This window comes from Pipra filicauda, unplaced genomic scaffold (genome assembly GCF_003945595.2).
Source record: "Pipra filicauda isolate LSUMZ 115617 unplaced genomic scaffold, ASM394559v2 scaffold3_size10097308_pilon, whole genome shotgun sequence".
Classification (NCBI taxonomy): domain Eukaryota; kingdom Metazoa; phylum Chordata; class Aves; order Passeriformes; family Pipridae; genus Pipra; species Pipra filicauda.
This window is the reverse complement of record NW_024104532.1, coordinates 993,090-1,017,943: the sequence shown is the minus strand read 5'-3', so window position 1 is coordinate 1,017,943 and position 24,854 is coordinate 993,090. Positions and strand designations below refer to the sequence as shown.

The 24,854-nt window shown below is 41.6% G+C and overlaps 1 protein-coding gene across 3 annotated transcripts in view; it reads right to left on the bottom strand.

The window, feature by feature from the left end:
* SGCD (sarcoglycan delta) overlaps nt 1-24,854 on the bottom strand; it is a 318,158-nt gene that overhangs the window by 133,888 nt on the left and 159,416 nt on the right. The window lies entirely within an intron of this gene.

Sequence of the window (24,854 nt, the reverse complement as noted above, 5' to 3'; positions counted from 1 at the left end):
CTTTGAAACCACACTGTCTGTACTTCAATAAGGCTTTGTCAGGCCAAGTTACAGCTACTGGGCTGGCTCCAGAGAGCAATTGAAAACACATGTGTTTTGCATTAAAAGCCCCCTTCTCCACGCACAGAGTCAGACACAGACACCCCCGTCCGCACTCAGCCCCAGAGTCTGCCTGTCTTGCCTTCACAGCTATAGAGCCAGCCATTTCAGTCAAAAAGAATAAAAGGATTATGTTGGTGGAGATTTTCTTTGGGAAAAGGAAAAAGGGGGTGGGAGGGATCCCATTCCCATGGATAACACCTCACCCTGCCTCCTGTATTTTGCTGGGATCAGTGGGTCACGGGTGCCCAGGTTAACAGTCGACTTCGCCGAACCTCATCAAGCAAAGAAGCAGAGGGATTAAAATTTCAGTTTACCACTACTCTCCTCTTACCTTTGCCTCTGTCTCTTCTTAAACTATGAGAAAAGAAAGCATATTTTTAGCATCTCTAGACTCAGTTCAGCACATCAGAACTGTATCCTAATCTTGACACATACTCCTGTATCTGCTTATACTAAAAATAATACAACTATTTTTGAGTACTTTCATCCCTCTCTGCTTTCCAGCTGTCCAAACCCTTAAAAATATTTTAAGCACCTTGCATCTCTTTCTAAAGAGCATTAACATTGCTCTGGCATTGGCTTATGGAAAAGAAATAGAAGATATAATAATGTTATACCTTTAATCAGAATGGGTCCCAGTTCTTAAAATCTGTAATCATTTCCAGACAGCACCATGGGTCAAAGCAACGAACGAGGGCTCTGCAGCTCAGGATGCCCTGCCTGTGGCATGTGCCCGTGAAGCAGAGCTGGAGTAGATGTGGAAACGCACATGGATGTCCCCCTTATTCCACCACGGCTAAGTCCCACCAAAGATGAAACACAGCAGCAGAGTTGTCAAGGTAACAATATAGAAAAGAGACAGTTTAAAGAGAGAGAGAGATATTTTTCCCTCCTAACATTCCTTTTCAAAACTGTGCACTCCACTTCTCTCGGATTATTCTGTTCTGTGATTTACAGAGGTGTGGTGGCCAGGTGAAGTGTTCACAAGGGATAAATGCAGTGGTGATTAGAAGTAAGTGAGAGCCCTAAGATCCAGGACTCTCTGAAGGCAGTAGGAATCCTGCTGCCTTCCATGGGCTGTGGGTTTGGTCCATAGCAAGGACTCATTTACCCACAGGAAGGTGAGATCTGCCTTTTGCCTACGAGCAACGAGAACTTACAAAACCCACATGGGTTTCCTGTATTGAAAGCCTGCAGTTCTTCATCCATCCAACCTGTTTTGAGGGTTGTTGTGGTTACACCACACGTGGCTCTCTCCTGCACTCTGCCCTACTACCGACATGCCCTTTTCTTTACTCCTGCCCAGAGCCACACGCTGGTCAGCAATACTGCCCACGTGTCCCAGCAGAGTGCACAGGCCAGATGTGGGCAACCTGGACCAGCACCTCAGCTGGCCTCAGTGGGGATAGATGTGGACTATGATGCTATTTTGCAGAAGACAGGATGGTATGAAACCACATGGTTATTTTGCCTCAGTTTTCCAGACTGTCAAAGAAAAAGCACGCACACAAGCCACACACACACAAACCAGTGGTGATAGCATTTCACATATATTTGCACAGCTTGTGAGGAGTCAGTTTGTGCCAGAACAGAAACCACAGACTTTTGGATTACAAATCAGGACAGCTATGCATGCAGCTAAGAGAGAGTCTCCTAAACGAGCTGCCGCAGCAGTGATAATACTCTTTGGGTTGGCAACCGGTAACGGCTGAAACCACAACGGCGCCTAAAACCTTTGGAGTCTCTTGGTATAAATAAACTGAAACAGAAAAATATGAACTGCAGATTCACATAATTAGATTTTCAGTTGTACAAGACAATCAGGCATCTGCAGAGCTGTTTGCAAGATGATAGCAGTCCATGCCTTCTGTCTTAAATTTCCCCATGGTCTTTATTCAGCAAACCAGTTACGTATGGGATAGGCAATAACTTCAGTGGATTGACGTGTGTTTTGAGTTAAGCACATGCTTTAGTGCTTTGTGGGCCAGGACTTCTCATGGCAGCCTGGCTGCAGCAGGACCAATAGTCAAATTATTTAAAACATGGCAGTACAGTACTTTGAAATTACTCAGTTCTTTACACAAATATGGTAAATCAGTGGTTTTCCAATTTTTCTCACTGTGTGAACCCCTAAATATTTGACAAAGGTGGTGCTTACCCCTGTGATCATTTCATAGAGAGATTTCTACGTACCTTACAAAAAACTGTCTTTACTTGTCATTTTTCACAGTTCCCTTGGGAATAGTCCACAGGCCTCCTGTACGTCTGGGGACCACAGGCTGGAAACCGCCGCTGGAGATAACTTAATCCTTTATTAAAAATCTAAGTGATCTCTTCTGTTTATGCGATGTACTTTCTATCTTCAGAATATTCATGTGAGCTAGTACCATGCTGGCAGGTAGAGACATAGGGAGGTGACAGCATTAATATTGCATTTTTTCTATTGGCATAATTACTAGGCCAAGTCTATAAATATTTACATTAAATCTGTCAGGCATCACACCAACCTCAGTGATAACTTCAGGGATGTCTTACTGTAAACTGCATTAATGCCTCACTATTTTGTCATCAAGTAACACATAAAATGCTCCTTCAAGCTAAGCCACTTTGTGAAGGTTGTTTTTATCTCTTTCTCATTTGGGTACAGGGTTTAAAGATGCTTCAAGCATCAGAACTGTGGCTCAGGGACTGTTCTATTTTTCTGTTATTGAGCTATCATTCGTATTAGTGCCAGCACTACCAAAAATATATGAACCTTGCAAGCATAAACCTTAAGTTGATGTCGACATAACTATCTGCGTAACTGCTATTATTTCTCAGAACTGGCAGGGTTATGAGGATTAAAAAAAACTAGTAGAGCTCTTTAGGAAGATGAAAACAAATTAACCCCCCTCAAAGCTTCAATATCTTTGCAGCTGGAGATTCCAACATGTAGGGACTTCCATTTTGTGCAGGAGATCCAACCCACCTGGATCCATGAATTTCTACAAAAGATAGGAAGTTCCTTCTTTACCATTTATACCTGTCCTGCATTTTGTCATCCAGCATTTTCTAGAAGCAGCTGCAATTTACTTGGTATTTACTATTAAATTATCAATATTCATATCTAATTCCATTTAACAAACAATATCTATTTGCCTAAAAATGCAACTTGGGAATTTTATGCTGTGCAGATTTCCAGGGACTCATTCAAATATTCCCCAAACCCTCCTAAAGAAATCAGCACAAACCAAATATGCAGAAAGAATCAGCATGTAAATGCAGGTGTGTGTGCACCTGGAGTGGAGGAAGAAGTCAAAATGAAAATTTTAATATCTGAATGAGATAATTAAGCAATTCCTTGTTTGAGCTTTCCCTCCAAATGACTTTTTTTAAATTGCTTGAAATATCACAACAGAATACATATAAATGTTTAAGTATTTTTAAAATCTCAACTGAAAGAAATCATCTGCCTAATTATTATTATTTTAAATCTCCCCCAGATTTGGACTCTTTTAAGAGATCTCTCGAGTACCCACGTGTAAAGAGAGAAGCCAAGACTCATTTCAGCTCCATCTCCTTAAATACAGAATTAAGGGAGCTGATGGATTAGAAAGTTAAGTATTTTGGGTCAGGAACAGCAAGTGGAGAGAAGGCAGCTACTGGCATTCCTGATGGATTCACACAGCCTTGAGCATCCAGAGAGGACAGAGGGCAATGTAATGAGAAAAGGAGGAGAGGAGGGGTTCCCCAAACCTGTGTAGCTAATGACAGTAGTTGTAGGAGCGGAATGCTTCACTGAAGGGAGAAAACCCATCCCTCTCTGTGTGTGTGTGTGTGCAGGGAGCAAAGGCCTGATTTGATGGCAGGGAGCAAAATCCTATTTAAGTGCTGCAGCTGCAAATGCTGAAGGCACACAGGTCATCAGGTAATCACACACAGGGCTGAGATGGGCTTGTTGGACAAGTGAAAAGGAAATGGGAGAAAATGAAAAAGAACGTGCGTGTGTGTGTGTGTACATGACCATGTGCTGAAAGCAGCCAGACCTGCAGTGCCTACATCCTCACCCACTGCTCTAGTTTCTTCAGAAGAGATAAATATGGCTACACTTTAGTAAGTATAAATATAGGCCTGGTTATGAGATGCAAGATCTGCTAATGCTTGGAAACTAAAGAGAAAGAGGGGCAGAGCTAATGCCGCTGTGGCTGCTCTCACAGACAGGCATTCAAGGATGCTCTGAATTTCATGCAGATGAGAAACTCCACTAACAGCAGAGGTGACCCTGAAGTGGAGGCCTCGAATCACGTGACACTGAGTTATTTAGATCTGAATACTAAATTTCCCCTTTTATTCATCTGGAGTTAGCAAATAGTATGACAGCATAAACAAATCAACAGAAACACAACAAAAAATCCTGGTTTCATGGCAATGGTACAGATCAGCTGGGCAATGGCAGGTCATGGCAGGTGTCGGTGTCACTTGCACAAGGTTGAAAACACAGTGTGAGGTGAAGGACTGATCTTTTTGAGAGACCAGAGCCAGAGAGCTGCTGCTCGGAGTCTGGACTTCAGAAACATCCACATCTCTGCTGCTGCTATGAGACAAGGATCAAAGTGGTAAAAAGTCATCACCAAAGGCAGGGACCTTCCACTGCACAGGTTCAGGAGAGCTGGAGACAAGGAAGGCTGGAGGATGGAAGTATTCAGCACGCGAGAACAACAACAGGCTCATGCTTAACTTTGCACACCTACATTCAGAGCAACGTTCTCCCAATGGCTCTTTTCTCCTTAGGGTCCAAACCTGCAGACTCCCTGAGCCCTTTTGCAGACTGCAGTGTTTCTAATCCAAAAGTTCTGTGCCGTGCTCCTTTTCCCACAAAAGCTGCAGCAGTGTTTACCCATCAGCCAAAGAGCCACAGCCAAGACTTAATCCAGCCCACCCCTCCACCCCAACCACTGCTTTGTAATTACTCTGATGATTTCAGCCATTTTCAAGCTCTTCTCAGAAATAATTTAAGGCCAGCAGAGCTTGTTAATAGGTAAAATGGAAAGTGTTCCTTTTCATTTCTCCAGCAACATTAATGTAATTATCCTGAATAATTCTCAAACTACGTGGGCTGTAATTTCAAGGCAATATTACTATTACAGAGCCCTGTTCTTCCAGCCAGCACATGTCATACTCCCCATCCAGAGGTTATTTATCAATAATCGGAAAGGTCTTCATTTGCAAACAACAGAGCCTCTTCATCTGCAGCATGACAAGGGAGCAGGATGGGTGTCACCAGGCAAAGATGTGCCACGTCCCTGGCTTCTAATCCTCTGGCATGAGAAATGCAAGAAAATAAAAATAACTGTGAAGATTAATTCTATATGGATATAAGAGCAAATATTCAGTTGGCCAGGCCAATAATTGTTCTTCTATTGAAGACTTAACGGTAACCAAATTTATTACTCTTATCTGAGCAGCTCCACCCTTTGTTCTTTCAGAAATCAGGTTCAAGGCACAGAGCTGCTCTCTAAACTTCAGTTAGATATATACCCCAGCACAGAGACATCATCACCTCAGCCTGCAATAATCATCTTCTGGGAAAGCATTTCAGTTTCTCTGCTAGATCTGTTGTGGTGGAGATTTTTTGAGTACAGATGTGCCACGCTGCTCACATCTGATGCAGAGCACAGTCGCTGGTCAGGCAGAGCTGTTCAGCAGCCTGTGCTCATCACAGCCTTTCCCTTTCCACTCCCAGCTATTTTTATTCTGTCAAGAAAGAAGCTCTGCTTGTTCTTACACTTAGGTATCCTATTATATCACAAAGTTTAACACCACTCGATGCACCCAAATCTGGCTCCACAGAACAATTTTCGTGGGCAGTAGATCTGTGTTTTCACAAAGCAATTAGCAGGACTCTTGCAGAACACTAACAAGGCAGACTGTCAGTCCATCAGCAGTCCCGGACACTGCCATCTGTTTTAACAAGCTCTGGACAGTAAGACTTTTGCATGATCCTGTTACACTCCTGAGATGAGCAGCAGTGACCTTCATCCACAATATCTGATCCAAAGGAGAACTGTTGCCCTCCTCTTCCCATGACAACACTAGCTGCTCACCATCAGGCTACAACTAGATATACCTAGATCAGACTAGATATAGTTGAAGACATTTTTACAGTGAGGGTGGAGAGGCACTGGAACAGCTTGCCCAGAGAGGTGGTGGAATGGAAACACTTAAGGCCAGGTTGGACAGGGCTTTGAGCAACCTGATATAGCTGAAGATGTCCCTGATCATTGCAGGGGTGTTGGACCAGATGACCTTTAAAGGTCCCTCCCAACGCAAAACATTCAGTGATTTTAAAACCTGATGTACAAATCTGCTCAAGAATAAGCAGCAAGGAGACAACAGTTCTGGTAATCAGAATGGTGAGCAATCTTTGGCCAAATTTTGCAAATTCTTTCTCTCTGATTATATTCTGCAAGAGGTGGTGAGATACATGCTGTTCATAAAGCAGCTCCTCCTGAAAGTATGAAGACACTTGGAGCTGTATCAGAATAAAGAATGATTATGCTTATATATAAACAAATGCACACATGCACAGATACTCACATATTTTCAATTTCAACAGAGAATGAGGGGGAAGGATTAAAAAGCAAGTTGATAGGAAAATTAAGCCACACTGAGATTGTGTGAGCCAGAGGGAAGGGAAAAAGAAGCAATGGTTTGAAAAAGAAATATGTGTTTGTATGTCAGCAGTCACACCTGACCTTTGCTAGAGAACTCAATATGGCACAGGCATGTTGGTGAGGATATTTACTCCAAGGACCATGAAAAGGCCATTGTGCAAAAATTCCAGACTTGGATTTATCTGCAGAGATATACTCAAGGGCCTCTCAATCTCAGCATCTCTGCTTATTTTATTGGCTGGATGTCACAAAGGGTAAAAAACTCTATTTGGGAAATCCCTTTATTTCTGTAGTTATTACCCCTCCATTTCTGAGAGGATTCCTTGTGCTTTCCCATACCTAACCAGTTTTTGGAGCCTGGGCTAGAGGGTTTTCCTGTGTGGTCAACAGCATCCGTAAGGGTTACAATGTCCAAGAAAGCTGATGAGACCATTTGCACTTGGTCTGCTGTCCTCTTCCAAATACTCACCTCATTCAGCAGCTGGTAAGGCTTACCCTCACTGCAGTGTCAGAGAAGGCTGCTGCTGCTTTCAAATCTCTCTATGAGACAGATTCATGCTAAGGATTTCTGTAAAAATGCTTGGTCCCATAAGAGTATGAAAGAAAGAAACAAATGTCCTGTCCCTTCCTCCACGGAATGGAGAGCCAACATGCTATTTGGTTCTTGGCACCATGTTTTTATCCTATAACCTTATAGTTATGTTCTTGGATTACTTGTGAGCACAGTGACCCCGACAGCCTCCACTAGCACTACACTGCAGAAATCTTCACTGCAGAATTAGAGGAATGGACTTAAGTTTTGGCAGTATTTGTTTCTACATGGCAGAAAAATGAGAGGCTCATTGCACGACTCTGTGTGAGCGAACATATCCTGTGGTTTGGCAGCCACAGGATCTTTTCTTCATTAGTAGGACACAGGGAAAACCTTGCCACATTTGTATATTTTGAAGTGAAATTTCATCACTGCTGTGATTAATGTTAACGTCATTTCTGCCCTAAATTCTCCACTCGCTCAGGCTAAAAATAACTTCCTGGATTTCCTGATATTGTCCAATGAGAATCACAAAGGGAGAGAGGGCAAGGAGAGGAAAGGAGAGAGAGGTGCTCTGTGTCTTTTCATCCAGATTTTCTTTTTGAGCACAGTAGCTGTCAGGAAGGTAAGAGAGATGTTCTGTTCTAAAATGTGAGGGATTTTACCTGCCCACTTTTCTCCCCTAATGACGACAAAAGTTTATGTGCATGATTTTCAAAGAGTAGCACAGTTTTCATGTTATCCCTCATTCAAAATATATTTTCAATTACAGTTTAACTCTATGAAATCACTAGCTGGTAATTAAATTAAATTAATTAAAGAAAGCTTATTTACTTTTCCTTTTTTTTTTCTGAAGTGCCCGCGTGGCTTATTCTCATCATCCAGACCTGCCCTGCCTTCTCCGTTTCTGTGGATTAGGGGCAATCCAACCCTACTCAAACTCAAGTAAATTCTCCCTCCACAACGGCAGAACACATGCAAAGTGAAAAATTAAATCCTTTTCCCACAAAACCTGTTTTCAAATGCAAAGATGAGGGTCTAGAGGGGAAGCCATGCAAGGGGACGCTGAGGTCACCTGGTTCAGCCTGGAGAAGAGGAGACTGAGGTGAGACCTCATCAGAGTCTATAGCTTGCTCAGGAGGGGAAGAGGAGGGGTTCTTATCTCTTCTCCTTGGTGACCAGTGACAGGATTCAAGGGAATGGCCTGAAGTTCTCTCAGGGGAGGTTTAGGTTGGATACTGGAAAAAAAGTTCTTCACCCAGAGGGTGGTTGGACCCTGGAACAGGCTCCCCAGGGTTTGTAGTCATGGCACCAAGCCTGACAGAGCTCAAGAAGTATTTGGACAACACTCTCAGGCACATGGTGGGATTCTTGAGGATGTCCTTTGCAGGGCCAGGATTTGGACTTCAATGATCTTTGTGGGTCATCCAACTCAGGATACTCTAGGATTCTATGGTTCTAATAAACAGCTTGGGGTTTTTGTAACCCCCTGCCTTAGAGAAGATCAGCATGAGAGAAATCAATGCAGAGCATTTACTCTCAATTGTCTGTGAAAACATATATATATATTTAAGTAGAGTGGTATTTAAGTAAGAAGGAATGTCTTGTAACAGTGGGGTTAGGTGTGAATTCTATAGCAACTGTTTCTCAACATGCTGCTCTACGGGAGCAGCTCTGTGCTGTGTTTGCATCACCCTCCTCCTCTCACCCCTGCAGCTATTTATCATCATCACAGAAAATTGGGAGGAACTTAGCACGGTGGTACAGAAGTTTCCATCCTGACTACTACACAGAGGTTAAACAGATCTCTCTGCAGCACAACAGCAAAGCCAGTGTCTTTCTTTTAACCTAAATCACCCAGGCAGTTATTAGGCTTTAAAGGGGAGCAGGTGTGGGAACACGTGTTGGGAGCAGAGTCTGGAACAGTCCCAGGGTTTTATGGGTTCATCATCCCAACACATAAACTTTCTCCCAGTAGGGCTCCCTTTTACTTACCTGTTTTTATTATTGTACAGCAAGGTCTCCATAGCAAATCTCTCAAAGGTTAACAGGTCTGTCCAGAAAGTGCAAGAAACAGCCAGGCTACAGTCTATGAATTTTAATGCTCTACATTATAATGACATCCTATTTTTATACTGGATGGCAGTTCACAATCAGCACTATTTTGGTAACTGTAAGGTATGACAGAGGCCAAGGAAGGGTGCAATAACAGTTGTAAGACAACTCCAAATGATAGTGGAAGACCACTATAAAGATGGAACAGGGGAGAGAAGGGAAATAACACACCAGGAAGACTCAGAGAAACCCCAGCAAGGACACCTCCATCTGCTATAGTCTGGGAAACCAAGGAAATGCTGCTGTGCTACAGCAGGTCAGAATGTGTTTCAGACAGATGGAGATCCCGATGTGAAATTAGTCCATCTTTGAGAGGTTTCAGAAGCCCTGCTGCTGTCTGCCTAAGAGAAATGACACCTTAATGCTCAAAGTTACAGGTTGTCGCGGGCAAAAGGACAGAAATACACCCACACAATTTCCCCATCTGCTGTACACTCAAGCTGGTCATGTGTTTTGCAGCAAGGAATGCTTGCAGACACTGAAACATCTCTCAGACACGTGCTCTCCAAACCAACATGCTTTAAAAGCTATTAAAAAAAATAATAAGAAGAAAGCTGGCTACCAGAATACATGTGTTCATCTCTTCAGTCACTGCAGTGCAGTGAGCAGCAAATCTTTAACTGATGCTTAAGCTTCACACATCTCTGTAAAGGATTTCTGAGCCACTTACGATGAGAGATTGTCACTGGGCCATAAACAGGCCCCATCAATTCTCTGGTAGTGCAGTAAACCCTGAACTTGCTTCAGCACTGGGGAAAAGGCATTTGCCACACCAGCCTTACAAAGGTTGAGCAAATCTTGACCCTTGCCAAGGGGCAGATGACCACGCCAGCCTGTGCAGGATCAGTGCAGTTCTGGCTGGGATGCCCAGTTGCACTGAGCTGCTGAAGGTGTAACCAGAGTGTTCAGGGTCTGGGGATACACCCAGCAGGCTGCAGACCTCCTTGTGTAAACAAAGCACTTGAGCACAGGTCATGTTTTAAGTACTTTCTGTAATAGATGCTTACATGAGCATCTGACATAACTCAAATTACATCCAATTCTATCCACAGACAACTGGAGTAACCCATGAATAAAATATTTCAATAAAATCCTGCTTTGGTGACTTCATGAAATGAGTACCAGGAGCACATCACTCTTGTAATTTCTCCTTTTTATCGACTTTCAAAACTAAGTAAGCCAGGTTGCCCATTAATCTTCTTCCAGCCTCAAATCCATGAGAGCAAGGGTCAGACTCTTTAGTTGGAGAACACAGCACAAGGTGTGAACAGTCAGTCCAGGGATAAAGTCTGTAATCATGCTTGGAGAGTAAGGACAGGCAAATCTGCACCACAATAATGCCTCTTACACCAGGACCCAGAGAGAGCTCATCCCTGTCTATCCTAAAATATTTGCATTTTTATATAAAGACAAACCCAAGGATTCATTAAAGATACAATTTGTCACAATTACGTGTTGGCATGTCTTTATAATTGCCTTAAATACTTCAATCTGAAGAAAAAGTGGTTGAAAATGCAAGAAAATTATGCTGATCATTTGCTCATAATTAGACAGATTCAATAAAACCTGGTGCTTAACATGTTTTGCATCTGTATAGTCTTTATATAAAATTAATCTCAAGATATCTCTATCACTTTTTAATCCTTTGCCTTCAAGCACATCGGATCTGGAAAGGATGATCTTCATAAACAGAAATCTCTTGAGGATTATTTAAAATCATTACTTTGCCCACAAAACTGTTCCCTAGCACTCCACTTTTCCCTTCTGCTACTGTAATGCAAAGCTTGGAGAACTGTGGGCTTTGGTTTGTTCTGAGAAGAAACCAATTATGAAACTGGTGATTTTTGTTGGAAGCCTGGTTATTTATGAAGGAAATAAGTCTTGTTTCCATGGTGGGAAGGAAGTGGGGGGAAAAAAAAAGTAGTAGCCCACTGCTCCAAATGTCTTTCAATCAGCATTCAGTCAAATGTTTGCTCAAAATGTTATCTGCTTTTTGAAGCTAAAAGCAAGGATGAATATGTACATCTCAGCACAAAAGATGTCTTACCCAGGGAACACTGATGAAGCTAAAGCTACTGGTGGACTCATAAATTCTACTGCCAAAGTTTACTTGTGGCTAAAACTTCCATCTCCTGGTCCAGATAAACAAAACCCCTAGGAGCTGATAAGCAATTGATTGTTTTCCTATGCAAAATGGTTCCTGTGTCATGGAAGTTCTACTAATTTTCTTGAGAGCAGATAAAATTAGCTAAAAATGCTTATGTGTACTAAAACAGATAAAAGATATTTATGGAGCTCCTTTCTACCATCTGTCCAGAGCAGTTCAATATGTCTTCAGCCCAATATATAAGCACCTCTATTTACTACTCTGAGTATCTGATCATCTTTTCTCTCTGTGTGAGAAATTTTTCTTCTTCTTCAGAATACTGTCCTCATTTCTAAACCTGAAGAATATGAAATAAATATGGTACTGCATATAAACAGTGCATAACAGAGCTTCTAAATTCAGAATCAGTTGAAGATATTAAGTTTTTCTTTCTCAGTGATTGATGCCCTCTAGAAGAAATAATAATTATATGGCACAAGGAGGAGGAAAAAAGGCATGTTGAATAATATAAGTATTTAGTCAAAACATAACTGAAACATTGAGGGGAAAAAATGCTTTAAAACTGCTTAGCCAGAAAAAGACAGCATTATCTGTAAAACAGATGAAAAATAAACCCCCTCCAATAAGAAAAGAACTTCAGAAATTTGTTATACACTAATGCCATCTACCAGACATCAGTGGAAGTAGCAGAAAGAAGCGTCAAACAAACACAACAAGGATTCAGTAAACAGGTATGCATAGCCCCAAGTCTTAATTTTTTTAACAAGTACTGAATTCCAAATCTTGTTCTGCCTTTTTTTTTTTTTTCTCAGAGAAAGGATTTCAGGGCATCCATGAATGCAAATATTTATCACTCCTTTTAATTGGCAAGGCTGCAGAAAAGTCTTTTAAATTCCCCCTCCAACACAACTTTGAGGCACAACATCGAACTATCATTATTTTTCTCCTGCAAGCTGATGCTCTCTTGTGCAAGGAATAAAACCCCTTTTTCTGTGTCAAATTCCATGTTGTCTCAGGGCCTCTTCAATCTGCCCTGACTCTTTTGATCAGACTGCAAGCTCAGTGAGCTTTGCAAGCGGCTACACTGTGAACTTTACCCCCTCCCTTACCTGTTACATGGAGACCAGTATCCAAGATTCCCTGATAACTGAAAAGGGGTTGCTACTTTTCTTCTTGTCCCAAGTGGCCCCAGATTTATAGCCAGCTTCAAAACACACCCTAAGGACTTGGTGCCGAGCCTTAACAACACAGTTGCTTTTCTAGGAGAGAGATTTCCATTGCCACTGTGGATGAGCTCCCTGAGTTTCCTCCTCCTAGAGCTCCTTCTCCCTCACATCTTCCCAGCTGTGCCTTTTGTGCTAAGACACAAAACTGAAACAAATGAACCCCAAAGCCAGCACTGAGAGTGTTTCTGTGTTATTTCAGAGAACCAAGAACATCTGTGTGTTGTCATCTTTTGAATACTGCAAATGGGAGAGAAAACTACTACTGCATCCTGTCACATCAAGACTTGCATGGTCAGCACTGTTTTGATTTCTCTCTGTGCCCTTCCCCTGGCAGTTCACCTTTGTTATCCCCAGGGCACTCAGGCTTGGAGTCACACTCCACCTTCATCTTGCAAATACAGATTGCTGAAGCAGGACCACTTTGACAAAACCTCTTAAATTGCTGATTCAACCTTTGCTTCATTCTTTAACTCCTGCAAGGAAGTTTCTAAATGTGATCTGAATTCTGTCCTGCAATCACCAGTTGTTGTTTCAGAGTTCATTTCCTTTTGCAAAGTTCACAGCCTCTTGGAATACTATTTTCAGTCTACTTGTGAAGGTTGTGTAGATTTTTGTGGATTCCCAAACACCCTTTACGTGGAAGCAGAAAGTCATGAAAGCAGTGAGACATCATGCACATGAAATTCTATTTGTGCTGTAGCCTAGGCATAACAAAATACACCAAAAAATGAAGGTATCATTTTACAGCAGAAGTCTATAAGCAGCTGAGGATCCTAAAACTTGTGTCGCTGAGACAAGAAAGAGGAAACAGTGGCCACGACTCTGCCCTTAGCCCGTGCACTTAACAACCCCAAAGCTAGGTTGTTCCTGGCATCCTTCAATGTTCCTTTGGGACACCCACCAGAAATAAATGGCAGATGTCTGTTCAGTCTCAAAACAGTGAGAAATAGATGCAGCTGCAAAATCTGCCGCTGCTGTGCCATGGACACGGTGCCCATCTGCTGATGCAGAAAGGGGGAGACAGACAAACATTATCTGAAATCAGCAGAGCACAATGTAGACCTGAATCATGTTGAGGGCCTAGAGAATACTTCCATTTCAAAAGGAACATCATATATCAATGTGTTTGTCCTTTCAGACATAACCTCATTTCTTCCAATAACTAAATTTACCCCAAACTAACAAAATTTGTTAGACTTTTAGTCCTTAAAAGTTCCCTTTGGGAAAATATTCCAGAAATTCTCACCATTGGAAAGAATCTAATTTTCTATATAAATGTATTCAGATCAACAACACCTCTTTGCACCAACTTTACCTTTTTTCCCCCTCAAAACAATCCCATGGCTCTCAGAATTATTTACAGATACCAACTAAGAGAGGCACTCTCCAAAAATTCTGCCAGTATCTGTCTCTTTCTGTTCTTCCAGAAGGACAGAAACAAAACCTATTTAGCTGCCACACTCTGTCTGTCTCTACAATGGAAAAGTTCAAATGATGAAGCCAAACTGAATAGCCACTGATTAAGAAATTGCAGCAGCGCTGGGAGCTGCTGTTGATTCAAGGTGAGAGGAATTGCACTGAGCTGGAGTTAGTTGGCAATGCACAAAGAGAAATTTCCATGTTGTCAAAAATCTTCTGCTGTGTCTGATTCTGGCATTATTTCCTACTGGTTTGTTAAGAAAAAAAGAGCCCTCATCACACTCCCCTGGTGCTTCCTTTGCTCCTTGGATGAATATTCTGTGAGTGCAAATAAAATGTTCAACAGCAGCAATTTATTTTCGTTTCTCACAAAAAGGATTGCAGGTAGCCAGGCTTTTGTATCAGGAGCTGGAAGCAAGAGTGTTACAGCAAAGCCTCCCTGCCATCCCTGAGTTCCCCTCCTTCTGTCCTTTGCTTTCTGTGAAATAGCCATAAGGTACCACAAGGGCCACACTAATGTGGTGCTGGTTCTCAGTCTCATTTCTATTGCTCCAAGTCACAGTCTGACACTAGCAGGATGTAGCCACTCATGAAATTTAGTCATGAAGATCCAAACCCACGTTCTTGAACTGCAGAGAGAGGATGCACAGGCAGTCCCAAACCGGGCAGAGAATCAATATCAGGGAGGAATATCTCATTATTATTGCAGTACAAGTCTAGGATTTAAATAGCCCAGGTGAGAAGAGCTGAGACACGGCATCACAAAATTTTGATTAGCTATCCATTAGCTTCCAGCTTCCCAGAGCAACAGCTATGCTTCAAACTGTAAACTTTTTTTCCTCTGTCTCCAAAATTGCAAACACACCATGCAACAATGCTTAAACCTGTCGGCTCTCCTCTCTTTTACAGAACAGTCACTGCCTCTGTTTTGCTTCTCTTTTCTTTCTCAGGGTTCTGGCAGCACATGGGTTAACGAGACAGGCATTTCCAATAAATCAGGAGATAGCAAAAGGGAAATAGCACTAGAGTAATTTCTCCTGCTCACAATTTCATTATGCTCTTGGCTTTGAGCCATTATAAGGTAAATCAGTCAAGTCATGTTGCACAGACATTTCTGAAAGAACAGTTATTTAAATCACTTTGTAAGCTATAGTCCTTGTTTTGAATGGAGAATCCCGTTTATTTTGTATGGCATTTTATGCCCATTTAAAAGTTTTAAAAAGGAGAGCTGCAGTCAAAGCTAGAGCTGTAATTTGGCTGCAAAGAGTACCTCATGGCACTGGCCTCAGGTGTGTCCCTATAGCTCACATTCTCCTTTCCCTGATGCACCAGACCTGATGACAGCATCCCAACAAAGGGACTTACAGCCCCCCTCCTATTCCCTTTTGGCAATAAACCTCAGAGTAATGCTGACCAAAGAAGGGATCGCTGCTTGTATTACCTTGGCCTGGGCAAGTCCACTGAGCTGGAGACACTCACTAAACCTCTCCCCAGGTTTTCACATCCATCAGCCTCTGGTATTCTCTCACCAGCCCTCAGCAAACATGGAAAACTGCAAAAATGTCCCACTTTCACCACTGGGAAGACTGTCTTGGAATGAAACTCCCAGAGAAAGGAAATGGTGACTGCTGGCAAAAATATTTTAGTTCTGACAGTCTCTTCGTTCTGTTCCTCCCCCACAACACTGGTGAGATCAAGAGGAGACAGAACAGTGATGCAACAGCAGAATATTGTGGACAAAGAAGATGGAAGATGAAGACAAGGCAAATACCACGTTGCTGCACGTGGCCTTGAAAGCACCAGCTTGTCCCTGCACAAAGTGTTTCCCAGTCATTTTTAATGGCTTCTAGCTTCACACACTATCATTAATGTTCAGTATTTTTCTTTTTATAGCTCACAGCTTTCAACTAAATGTGTTCATCGTTCTTCCCCCCGTTCTCCAAACGTCCCCACCCCCCTGAAGCCCCTGAAAGTGCCTTTATCTTCATGATTTGGAGTCTTGCACAATTTACAGAAATACTGAACATCAGTTATAAAAGCCACACATAAAAGCCAAAGACACGATGAGAATCTCAACACAGTAAAAGCATCCTCACAGGCACTCCAGCAGAGAGAAATCCCAATTAATGCCTTACACAGAAACACAAGCTCTTCATGTTTAACCCTCAGATTTTGAGTAGAAGCCTGGTGTTTGCTGAAAGTAGCTGTGGCACTGTTTAAACATCTGATTTCTGACTATTCGATACAGGGTGATGGCAGCTTGCTTTTGCTCTCCATCCATCTACCAACCTCTCACGTGGTCTAGGTTAGCACAGCAAGCAGCTACTACAGGAGGCAGAGATTCCTCACCAGTTTCTGAACTAGTTGACAGATATTTCCAGCTGATTTTCAATGCACATTCCACTGTCAGTCAAAATTACAGGGTATAATTAAGCAGCCAACAGCTAAGCAATGTCTGTCTTCTACCCAAGAACCCAATGAACAGATTAATTTACCAGTGAAATAGAGTAAGATGAATTCCTCTAAATATAAAACCCTGGCAGAGTTAAGGACCCATCAATTTATTTCCTGTCTAGTAGCAGGTTAAATATTGTTTTTTTCAGCAAAGTAGAGTTTCAACAGTTGCCAAGAACTCAAAGCTTTCTGTATCATTCCATATTAATACTGGTGATCTCAGTTCAACTTCCAAATTCAGCTCCTGAAGACATCAGTGTGTCCTTCGGCCTCATGACCAGGATAACAATATTTTCTACCAGACAAGTTCCACTTCGGTGTCCACGAAAACGGCATTTTCTGCTCTGCACAGGGAACCCACCAGCACTGGTCATGCCAAACACGGAGCAGTGCTGTGTCCCACTACCCATAATCATCTCCCAGAGCCAAGATGCAGAACTGACCCAGGGAAATGCTCCAGAAAGATTAAATCACCTTCATCTCCCTCTTTTCCTCTCTGTGCCCCTCTGTCCCTCGAGCACACTCCCAGTGTGCACCTTCATACAGACCTGCAGAAGCATTTTGGGGACCACAGATCTCACCAGGGCACCCCCTGTGCTGCCTTACAGCTATTCATAAATGGTATCAGATATCAGAAGGATGATGAGGTGACACACAAACCATTGTAGGGTCGATAGAACCTGCCCCAAGTTGTTGTAGGCTCCTGAGACCTTCTAAATACCTCGCCCTATCTGACATTTCTTTGTGCAGTATCTATTATATTCACTTTGCATCACTGAACTTTAATTACTTTAACAACTTGCAGGGGACTTTTTAAATAATATTTTATTTAATCAACAGGTTTTTTCCATTGTAATGTTCAGCAGCAGCACGAGATCATGCTAAGATAATGAAAAGCATTGGAGCAGCTGAAACTTAATTAAAACACGTAAAAATTAATTATACTGCTCATCATTGATTTTGTCTGAAAAAGCTGATATTGCAAATAGGAAATCAAAAGCAAGGAGGTCATGTAGAGAATCGCTGATGCGAAAGTGATATATTACAGACAAAACACGTTCACGCTGAGAGGAACCATTCACTCCCGGTCGACCATCCAGTGCTGAGCTAAATTCCATCCCACATCACAAAATTGCCAATCAAGCACCAATAAGGAGCCTGATTGGGGTGAAGCAAGAAGAACAGAGAACACAGAATACAACTATTATGTAGACAATTTTATGCGAGATTAGAATCACATGATTAATAAAGTCAGCTTTTACAGAATCTTTTTCTGCCTTTGTACAGAAAAAAAAGGAGTTTAGTAGTGTAACCATGAAATGTCACTTCCTCACACTCTCCAGATATGTCTGGATAGGACTACACTACTTGGTGTTGCAAAAAGGGATTATAACATCATTTAATGCCCATAACTAACCAGGATCCTGCTCATGCTTGCATTCAACCCCAGTGTTAGGCAGGCAAAGGGAGCAGACAGATGTTCTTACCCTTTCTGCTTTATCCTGGAAAAAAATTATGTACTGCCTTCTAGTTTAAATAATAATTTTCTCTCCCTCCTGTCAGTTCCTGAACTTGTATATCAAGCATATTATATCCTATTTTAACTTGGAATCACTAGAGCCAGTTAATACATCCTTTGAATAAAATACCACAGTACAGAGAGGCCAAACTTGTATCAGCATAAATTTTATCCAGAGCTCTACTATAGACTCCTTTGGGCAAGTCACTTAACTACCCCAGGCCTGAAGTGTGGGATAAAGGAAATATTGTTTTATCAAATTCAGCAGAAAGATTATTTAATACTATCTAATATTTATAAAGCACTTTCAGATCCTCAAGTAAAGACCATGGAAATGTAAAGAAGCACTGACCCAGATAAGGGTGAAGAGCAAAATCTTTTTCCCAGTGAGAGCTCTCAAATGACCTTGTAATGTTAGGATTTACTTTCAAGGCAAAGGAAGATCTGTCAGGTCTAGGAGCCATGTTTTGCTCTAACTGCAGATGACTTGCTATCAACAAGAAAACAAGTTTAGCCACTGATCCAAATGTCAAGAGCTGCCAAATCAGTGCTTTGATGAAATGTCAGGAATACTAACGTGGTTTCAGGGCTGCACTGATTTAACAGCCAAAATGGAATCTGGTCACACTCTTTTATTCCCCCAGGAAAATAACAAATAACCAGCTACATTTACATTATATACACTGCTTCAATTTCTTTGAAGCAAAGTTGAACAAGCTCAAAAAACCACCTAAACCCATAAATATCTAAACCCATAAATATTTCCACTTCTGTGTTTTAAAGGAGTCTGATCTCCACATGCTGCAACTTCAGGAGTACAAAGATCCCATTTAATGAGAGAATTGAAAAATTCAAGGATTTTTCCACACCTGTCACTGTACCTTGTACAGGAAGATACCCTGCAAAGGGAGTCTACCAGACATAAGGTTGCTCACAGGAATCAAAACACAGTATTTTACATGAATGAATGTTCAAAAGACAGAAAGCACAAAGCAGGAACATTCACAAAAGATGACTGTATACTTTAAGACTATTTTCTTAGCCAACAAAAAACCAAAACCAAAACACTACAACTAATAGCTTTTATTTAAATTAATGAAACTAATCCCAAGGGGATGCCTCTTTTGTTTAAAGTAATAAAATGTTTCTAAATAAAATATTTAAAATATTCTTATGCTGTTGTCAGAAAAGCTCTGTGGGAAAAGAATGGCCATCAAATCCTTGTAATAGCAAGAAAAGCAGTGAAGAATTTCAGTACTGGGAGAAACTGTAGATGTCTCACATGTTGGGCAACTGTAAGAAGCTCTGTCCCAACTATTAAACACAACCTTACAAAAACCTATATAAGAACAATTCCACACTTAATACTCCTGCTCATCTCATTGACCACACAGAAAGCATAACTAAACAGAAACAAAACCATCTCCTTTGCTAAGAAAGAAGTGTGCTGCACTTTCCCTTTCTGCACCCAATGACTGGTAAGGAGACACCTGTAAAGGGGCAGCATGTGCAGTCAGGGGGCTGCATGAGCAGGGGGTTCCCCCACTTTACCTGAGCAGCAGAGAGGTTTGCTGCTGAGGAGTACGGATGATATTTCCCATGGGATATGTGATGATAAAAGCTGGCTGAGTTATTGCAAAAATACAGCTCTCACAACTGACACTACCACTCATGAGCTCCAGACGATACCCTGCAATACATTTGTCCGGTATTGACACATATTTGAGTGTTTCTCACACAAAGGAGCCTTTTTGTGCAGCATATAATTGGTCTCAAGTTTTGGCACATACTTTAAGTTAATTATCTATCCAGCACTACACACTGAGGAAGTCATACTGTGGAACTTGAAAACCCAAATAACATCCCATTGCCAGCATGGCATTGATTCATTTTATAATTCAACCTGGACAGCACTTCCAGAGGAGCGAATATAAAAGTATCTCCTGCCAGGAGAACACTGCCAGGTCTTTTATAAGTACTACAGAAGTTTCCTGAGCAGGTGGCTCATCAAACTCATATAATTGATCTATGTCAGTTAGACCTGGAAACTCGATAGTACAGCACATCATTACAGCAGTCAACATAAGAGGAAAGTCTTTGTGGTTTCCCCTCCAGCCAGCACTTGAAAGGAAACTGAAAAGCTCTGCTCTTTTCAGCTTAGCACATATCTCCTTTGAGGTATTCAGGGGAACAACAAATACAAATAACTCCTGCAACAGGCCCCTCCTCTAAGACTTGCCTACTTTTCTGAAACATAACTTCATTATAATGTTTGCTTTTTCATTATTGGAAACAGTTAAATGTGAGTAAAAATAAATACACACACTTGGCAGGTTCAAGCAGTGCTGTTAAATATTCCATTTCCTTATGGAATGTGCAATTTTAATGGGCAACTTTCCTCCCATCCAACCACAACCCACTTCTCTTGGCGACACTGCCGTGACAGTGGCAGGTAGTGAAGGGCACCAGTTGATCTCCACAGATCAGATTTAGCAGTTGCAGTTAAAATCACTACTGCCTCACATCAACCTGCTGGAGGGGATGGGCATCTCGGTGCATGAGACCACCACTGCTCATAGCCTGACCCCTCCACGCCAAGGGAATCACTCCCAGTTACAGTGATTCTCCCTGGTTACGCATGGACGTGATTCTGGATCTCCTCCATCACTGCAGTTTCTCAGGTCAATCACAGCTTGATTAAGTTGGTTATAAGTTTTGCTTAAGCATCCAAGCCTTAAATTTCCTGCAGTTTGGCTTCCTGTGAAGAAGTGAAGTCACTCACTAACTGTGTGTTAGGACTTAGAAAAGATGAAAGTGATGTCTGAATCATTGCAAGCACTGAAGAAAGCTCTATCAGCCTCAATCACTTCATGAATTATTTATTGAATTTGTACAGGAAAGTCAGAGGAAATACAGCTATTGAGGCAGCAGCCCACGACCTGTACGTTGCCATTAAGATCTTTCAGGAGCCACGGAAAATCTAGATGTTTCCACCAAAACAGTACAAAGGGCAAAGGCTGGTGCTGCCTGTGGTGTTTGCTCCTTCAATATCACACGTGTGTGGCCCTTAAAAGGTTACAGACCATTCCATTAAGGAGACATCACCATAAACTATGATGTACCAAACATATTTCTTTTCTTATGATAAGCATTTCTGTTCCTAGAGTTTTTTTTTTTACTCATTTGGAAGCTCCGTCAGTAACTACACACATAACACTTTCACAGATGCTTACACGAGTTGTTTCAAAACACGACAAACAAGCTGGTTGTGGCGGGCGCTGCCTTCCAGGCAGGAGGAGGAGGTCTAGAGATACTTCTCCCTGCCAAAATTTTGTGCCACCAAATAAATGCCACAGCATCGACTGAGATTCCTGGCTGAAAATGAGCTGCTCCACATGAAACCAAATCTGCCCAGGGACTGCAGTACGAACAAGCCCTAATGGTGCCTGTAGGGATCCTTTGCCAGATCCCGGCTGACAGGCATGGAAACGCCAGCACTCCTGAGAGCAAGGAGTGAGAGAGTTCTCTCTTCCCATCTCCTCATCCCACTACACGTAAGGACTCAAGATGCAACCCTAAAATGCTGCAGGTGAATGAGGAATCCTGCCACGGGCCTCTGAAAAACCCTTGTGTGTTATGGCTTCATTCCTAAGACCCAGCAGATCACCTGCAATGTGAGTGGATCCCACAGGTATTGGGACCTTTTCCAGCTGAGAAGGATGCTAAAGACACCTTGGACAATGGACCACTGCTAGAAACAAGTATGGGAGCTTTACTGATTTGAGTTTGGGTTTTTTGACCCCCTCAAATTTTAGGCAGTGGTGACAGAGAGCTCAGACCTAACGTTCCAGTGTTCCAATGGGTGATCCCAGGACAGCTCCGAACAGAGCTCAGGTGGGTTAAATCAAGTTCTGGAGATCCCTGCTCCCTCTGCTACCTAAAGAGGAATTTTGGGTGCCTGTGCTCTCACCTAAACCCTCCAGTCAATCTAATCAATGTCAAAGAAGGTCAGGGAAGGCCAAAGAACATTAGATAAAATGATATAAAGCCTTTATTTTTCAGTTTCCACCTCCACAAAATAGGTATAATCATACTTACTTACTTTCAGAGAGAATTGTAAGGCTTAATTAAATAATTATCATGAAAGTGCCTCTAAAAAGACTATGTACACACAAAGTACTACTGTATTATTAGTGTAGGCAGGCATGGGGAGCTCTTAGAGATTTTCTAGTAGGTTATTTGTTATTCTGTGAGAAGTCCTTAGCTGCATACAGCAGTGGTATAATTATTATCATCAGATTCACTTCCTAAAGATATTTATGAAACACTGTATGAAAAAAAAAGCATCAATTTAAGTAGCACTGAGCTGAGCTTCTGTTTTGTTACATGTGCTGATTAGGAATGCTGTTAAAGTGTTGTTTAGCTGTAGTGAAAATGCTGGTGCCCGAAATAGTTATATGTTTCTTACTAGAATCATCATTATTTAGATATAATTGGTAGGCATCACTGATTTCCACTCCTTTTTGTTTTTATTTGTATTTCTTTGCAGCTGGATTATTTTCTGGAGTCTACTGGATCATTACAAGAATATGTAGAAAGTCATGAACTTGACTCGCACTGTTGCACAGCTGGTTTTGGCTGTACCACACATTCAGGAATTTCTCTCTTCTGTGCATTGCATAAATATGGTACATATATTAAAAATCACTGAATTGTGACCATGAAAGCAAGGATTTCCACCAGGCAATAACTGTACTATTCTGCCTTCATTAAAATATACAAATTGCAAGTACTCCACCTCAACTGTAGTACTAGGTATGGGAATAAGCAGGCCAAATTTACTCACTTATGTCATATAAATACTTCTGTAGTTCATAAAATTTCCCTTAAGAGCCTTGTGAGGAGGATTCCACCCTACAACTCTATTTCTTTGGTTCTTTTTCAATCAAATGTCATGGTAAACTATACTGTGATCAGGTTCACATGAGGGTCATACATCTACCTGAAGTAAAATCAGATACAGTCTTATTGCAGGTATGTCTGCACAGCTCAGGACTGAGACTTGAAACATTTCATCAGATACGCTTTTTCAGAAGTTTCAGGACAGTCCAACTGTTGGACCCATCAAGGATGCTCTTCAATATCTAAAAATAAGGCAAACCTAAGACTGCTTTTCCATTTAAAAAAAACCCCAAAAATTCTTTAGAGAGTATTTTGTACTGTCCCTTCTGTTATGGCTTAATGAATGAAGATGTCAATTCACCCATCAGGGTACAGAGGCTTTCATTTTGACTTTGTATCAGCAAGAAATAGAATTAGCTGAACAAATTCTTTTCAGAGTGATGGAATAATAAAATTGAGAGGAATTGAATTCAGCACCTTACAGCTTCTAATAGTCCATATCATTATTCGTTATTTTGAAGAAATCAATAAAAGCAACATAGTCTCCAAAGAGAAAAGATCTATAAACCTCATTTGCAATAACAAATTTAATTCTTAAATCTGTTCATTTTGATCATTCTGCAAGATTCTGGTACAAAACTGGGCAGAAAATGTGTTTCCACCCAACTCTAATTGAGTAGAAAACCCTCCACACAAGAACAGGAAAGGAATCTAAACAACATCAAATATTTATATCATGGGAAAACATCAAGAGATCTTTTTTGCGGCTTGTACTGTATATATTTTACATGTAAATGAGGCTGAGTGGTTCCTCTTCATAGCTTCAAGCTGCTGCTAATGCTTCATAGATTTTTTAGGCAGACAAATATTGGTGAAAAGAGTTTTATAACCTTCATACTGAAGATTTATGACTATACATGACCTAGAACCCTAACACACTGACATGTGGCCTTGGCTCAGTCTCATTATAAAGTAATCTGTATCCCCAGTTTAATTGCTGTTCTTTGATTGTAAATCATCCCTCCTTCCAAGCTCTGCCACTTTGGATGTTAGTGGGACACACCAGATCTGCTGGAGTTAGCACAACTTACACTAGAATTAGTGTCAGCTTGCTCTAAAACTGTTGCAGCTTTGGAAAAAAGTTCAAACCCCCCTGTTTTGCTCTCTTTCCCAATGCAAGCTGGCATGGCTTCTTCCTGCTGTGGCTCCACTCATAAAAATATTCTGTTTGCTATTTTTAAATATGCACTTAGACACATTGCTTCAGTTCAGCCCTTGTACTGCTCCTACAAGAACAGCACAGCCACACGACACGAGGTGAATTGCAGCACCTTCAGCAGCTGGCAAATCTCACGTCAGCAATTCATTGAGATTTCCAAACAGCATTACCCTAAATTAATGCTTGGGATGGAAATCGGCCAATGCAATTAGAACATGGTACTTACACTATGACATTTTCTATTAGCAAAAAATGTATGCCAGTACCGCCAGGTATTGCGCCTGCTACGAGGGGCCATTACTGCAATGGACAGCCATTTACCCAAAACAACAGACTTCAGCATGAGCAGATGGCAAACTCCTGCATTTCTCCTACCTGCTTTCAGCCTCAAATCTCTGGCTGGCTACAAAAGCAGCTGCACCGCTTTAAAATGTAGCAACTACTGTAATTAGCAAAACCATCATCCCAGCGGATATTTTTCAAGCTCATGAACTATTGAAGAGTTTAAATGGTTTTCAAAGGGACTTAAATGCATTCTTAGAGGGCAGGTCCATGGTGGTCTAAATACAATTGCTGGCTCAGAAAGTCTTTGCAAACTACAAACTG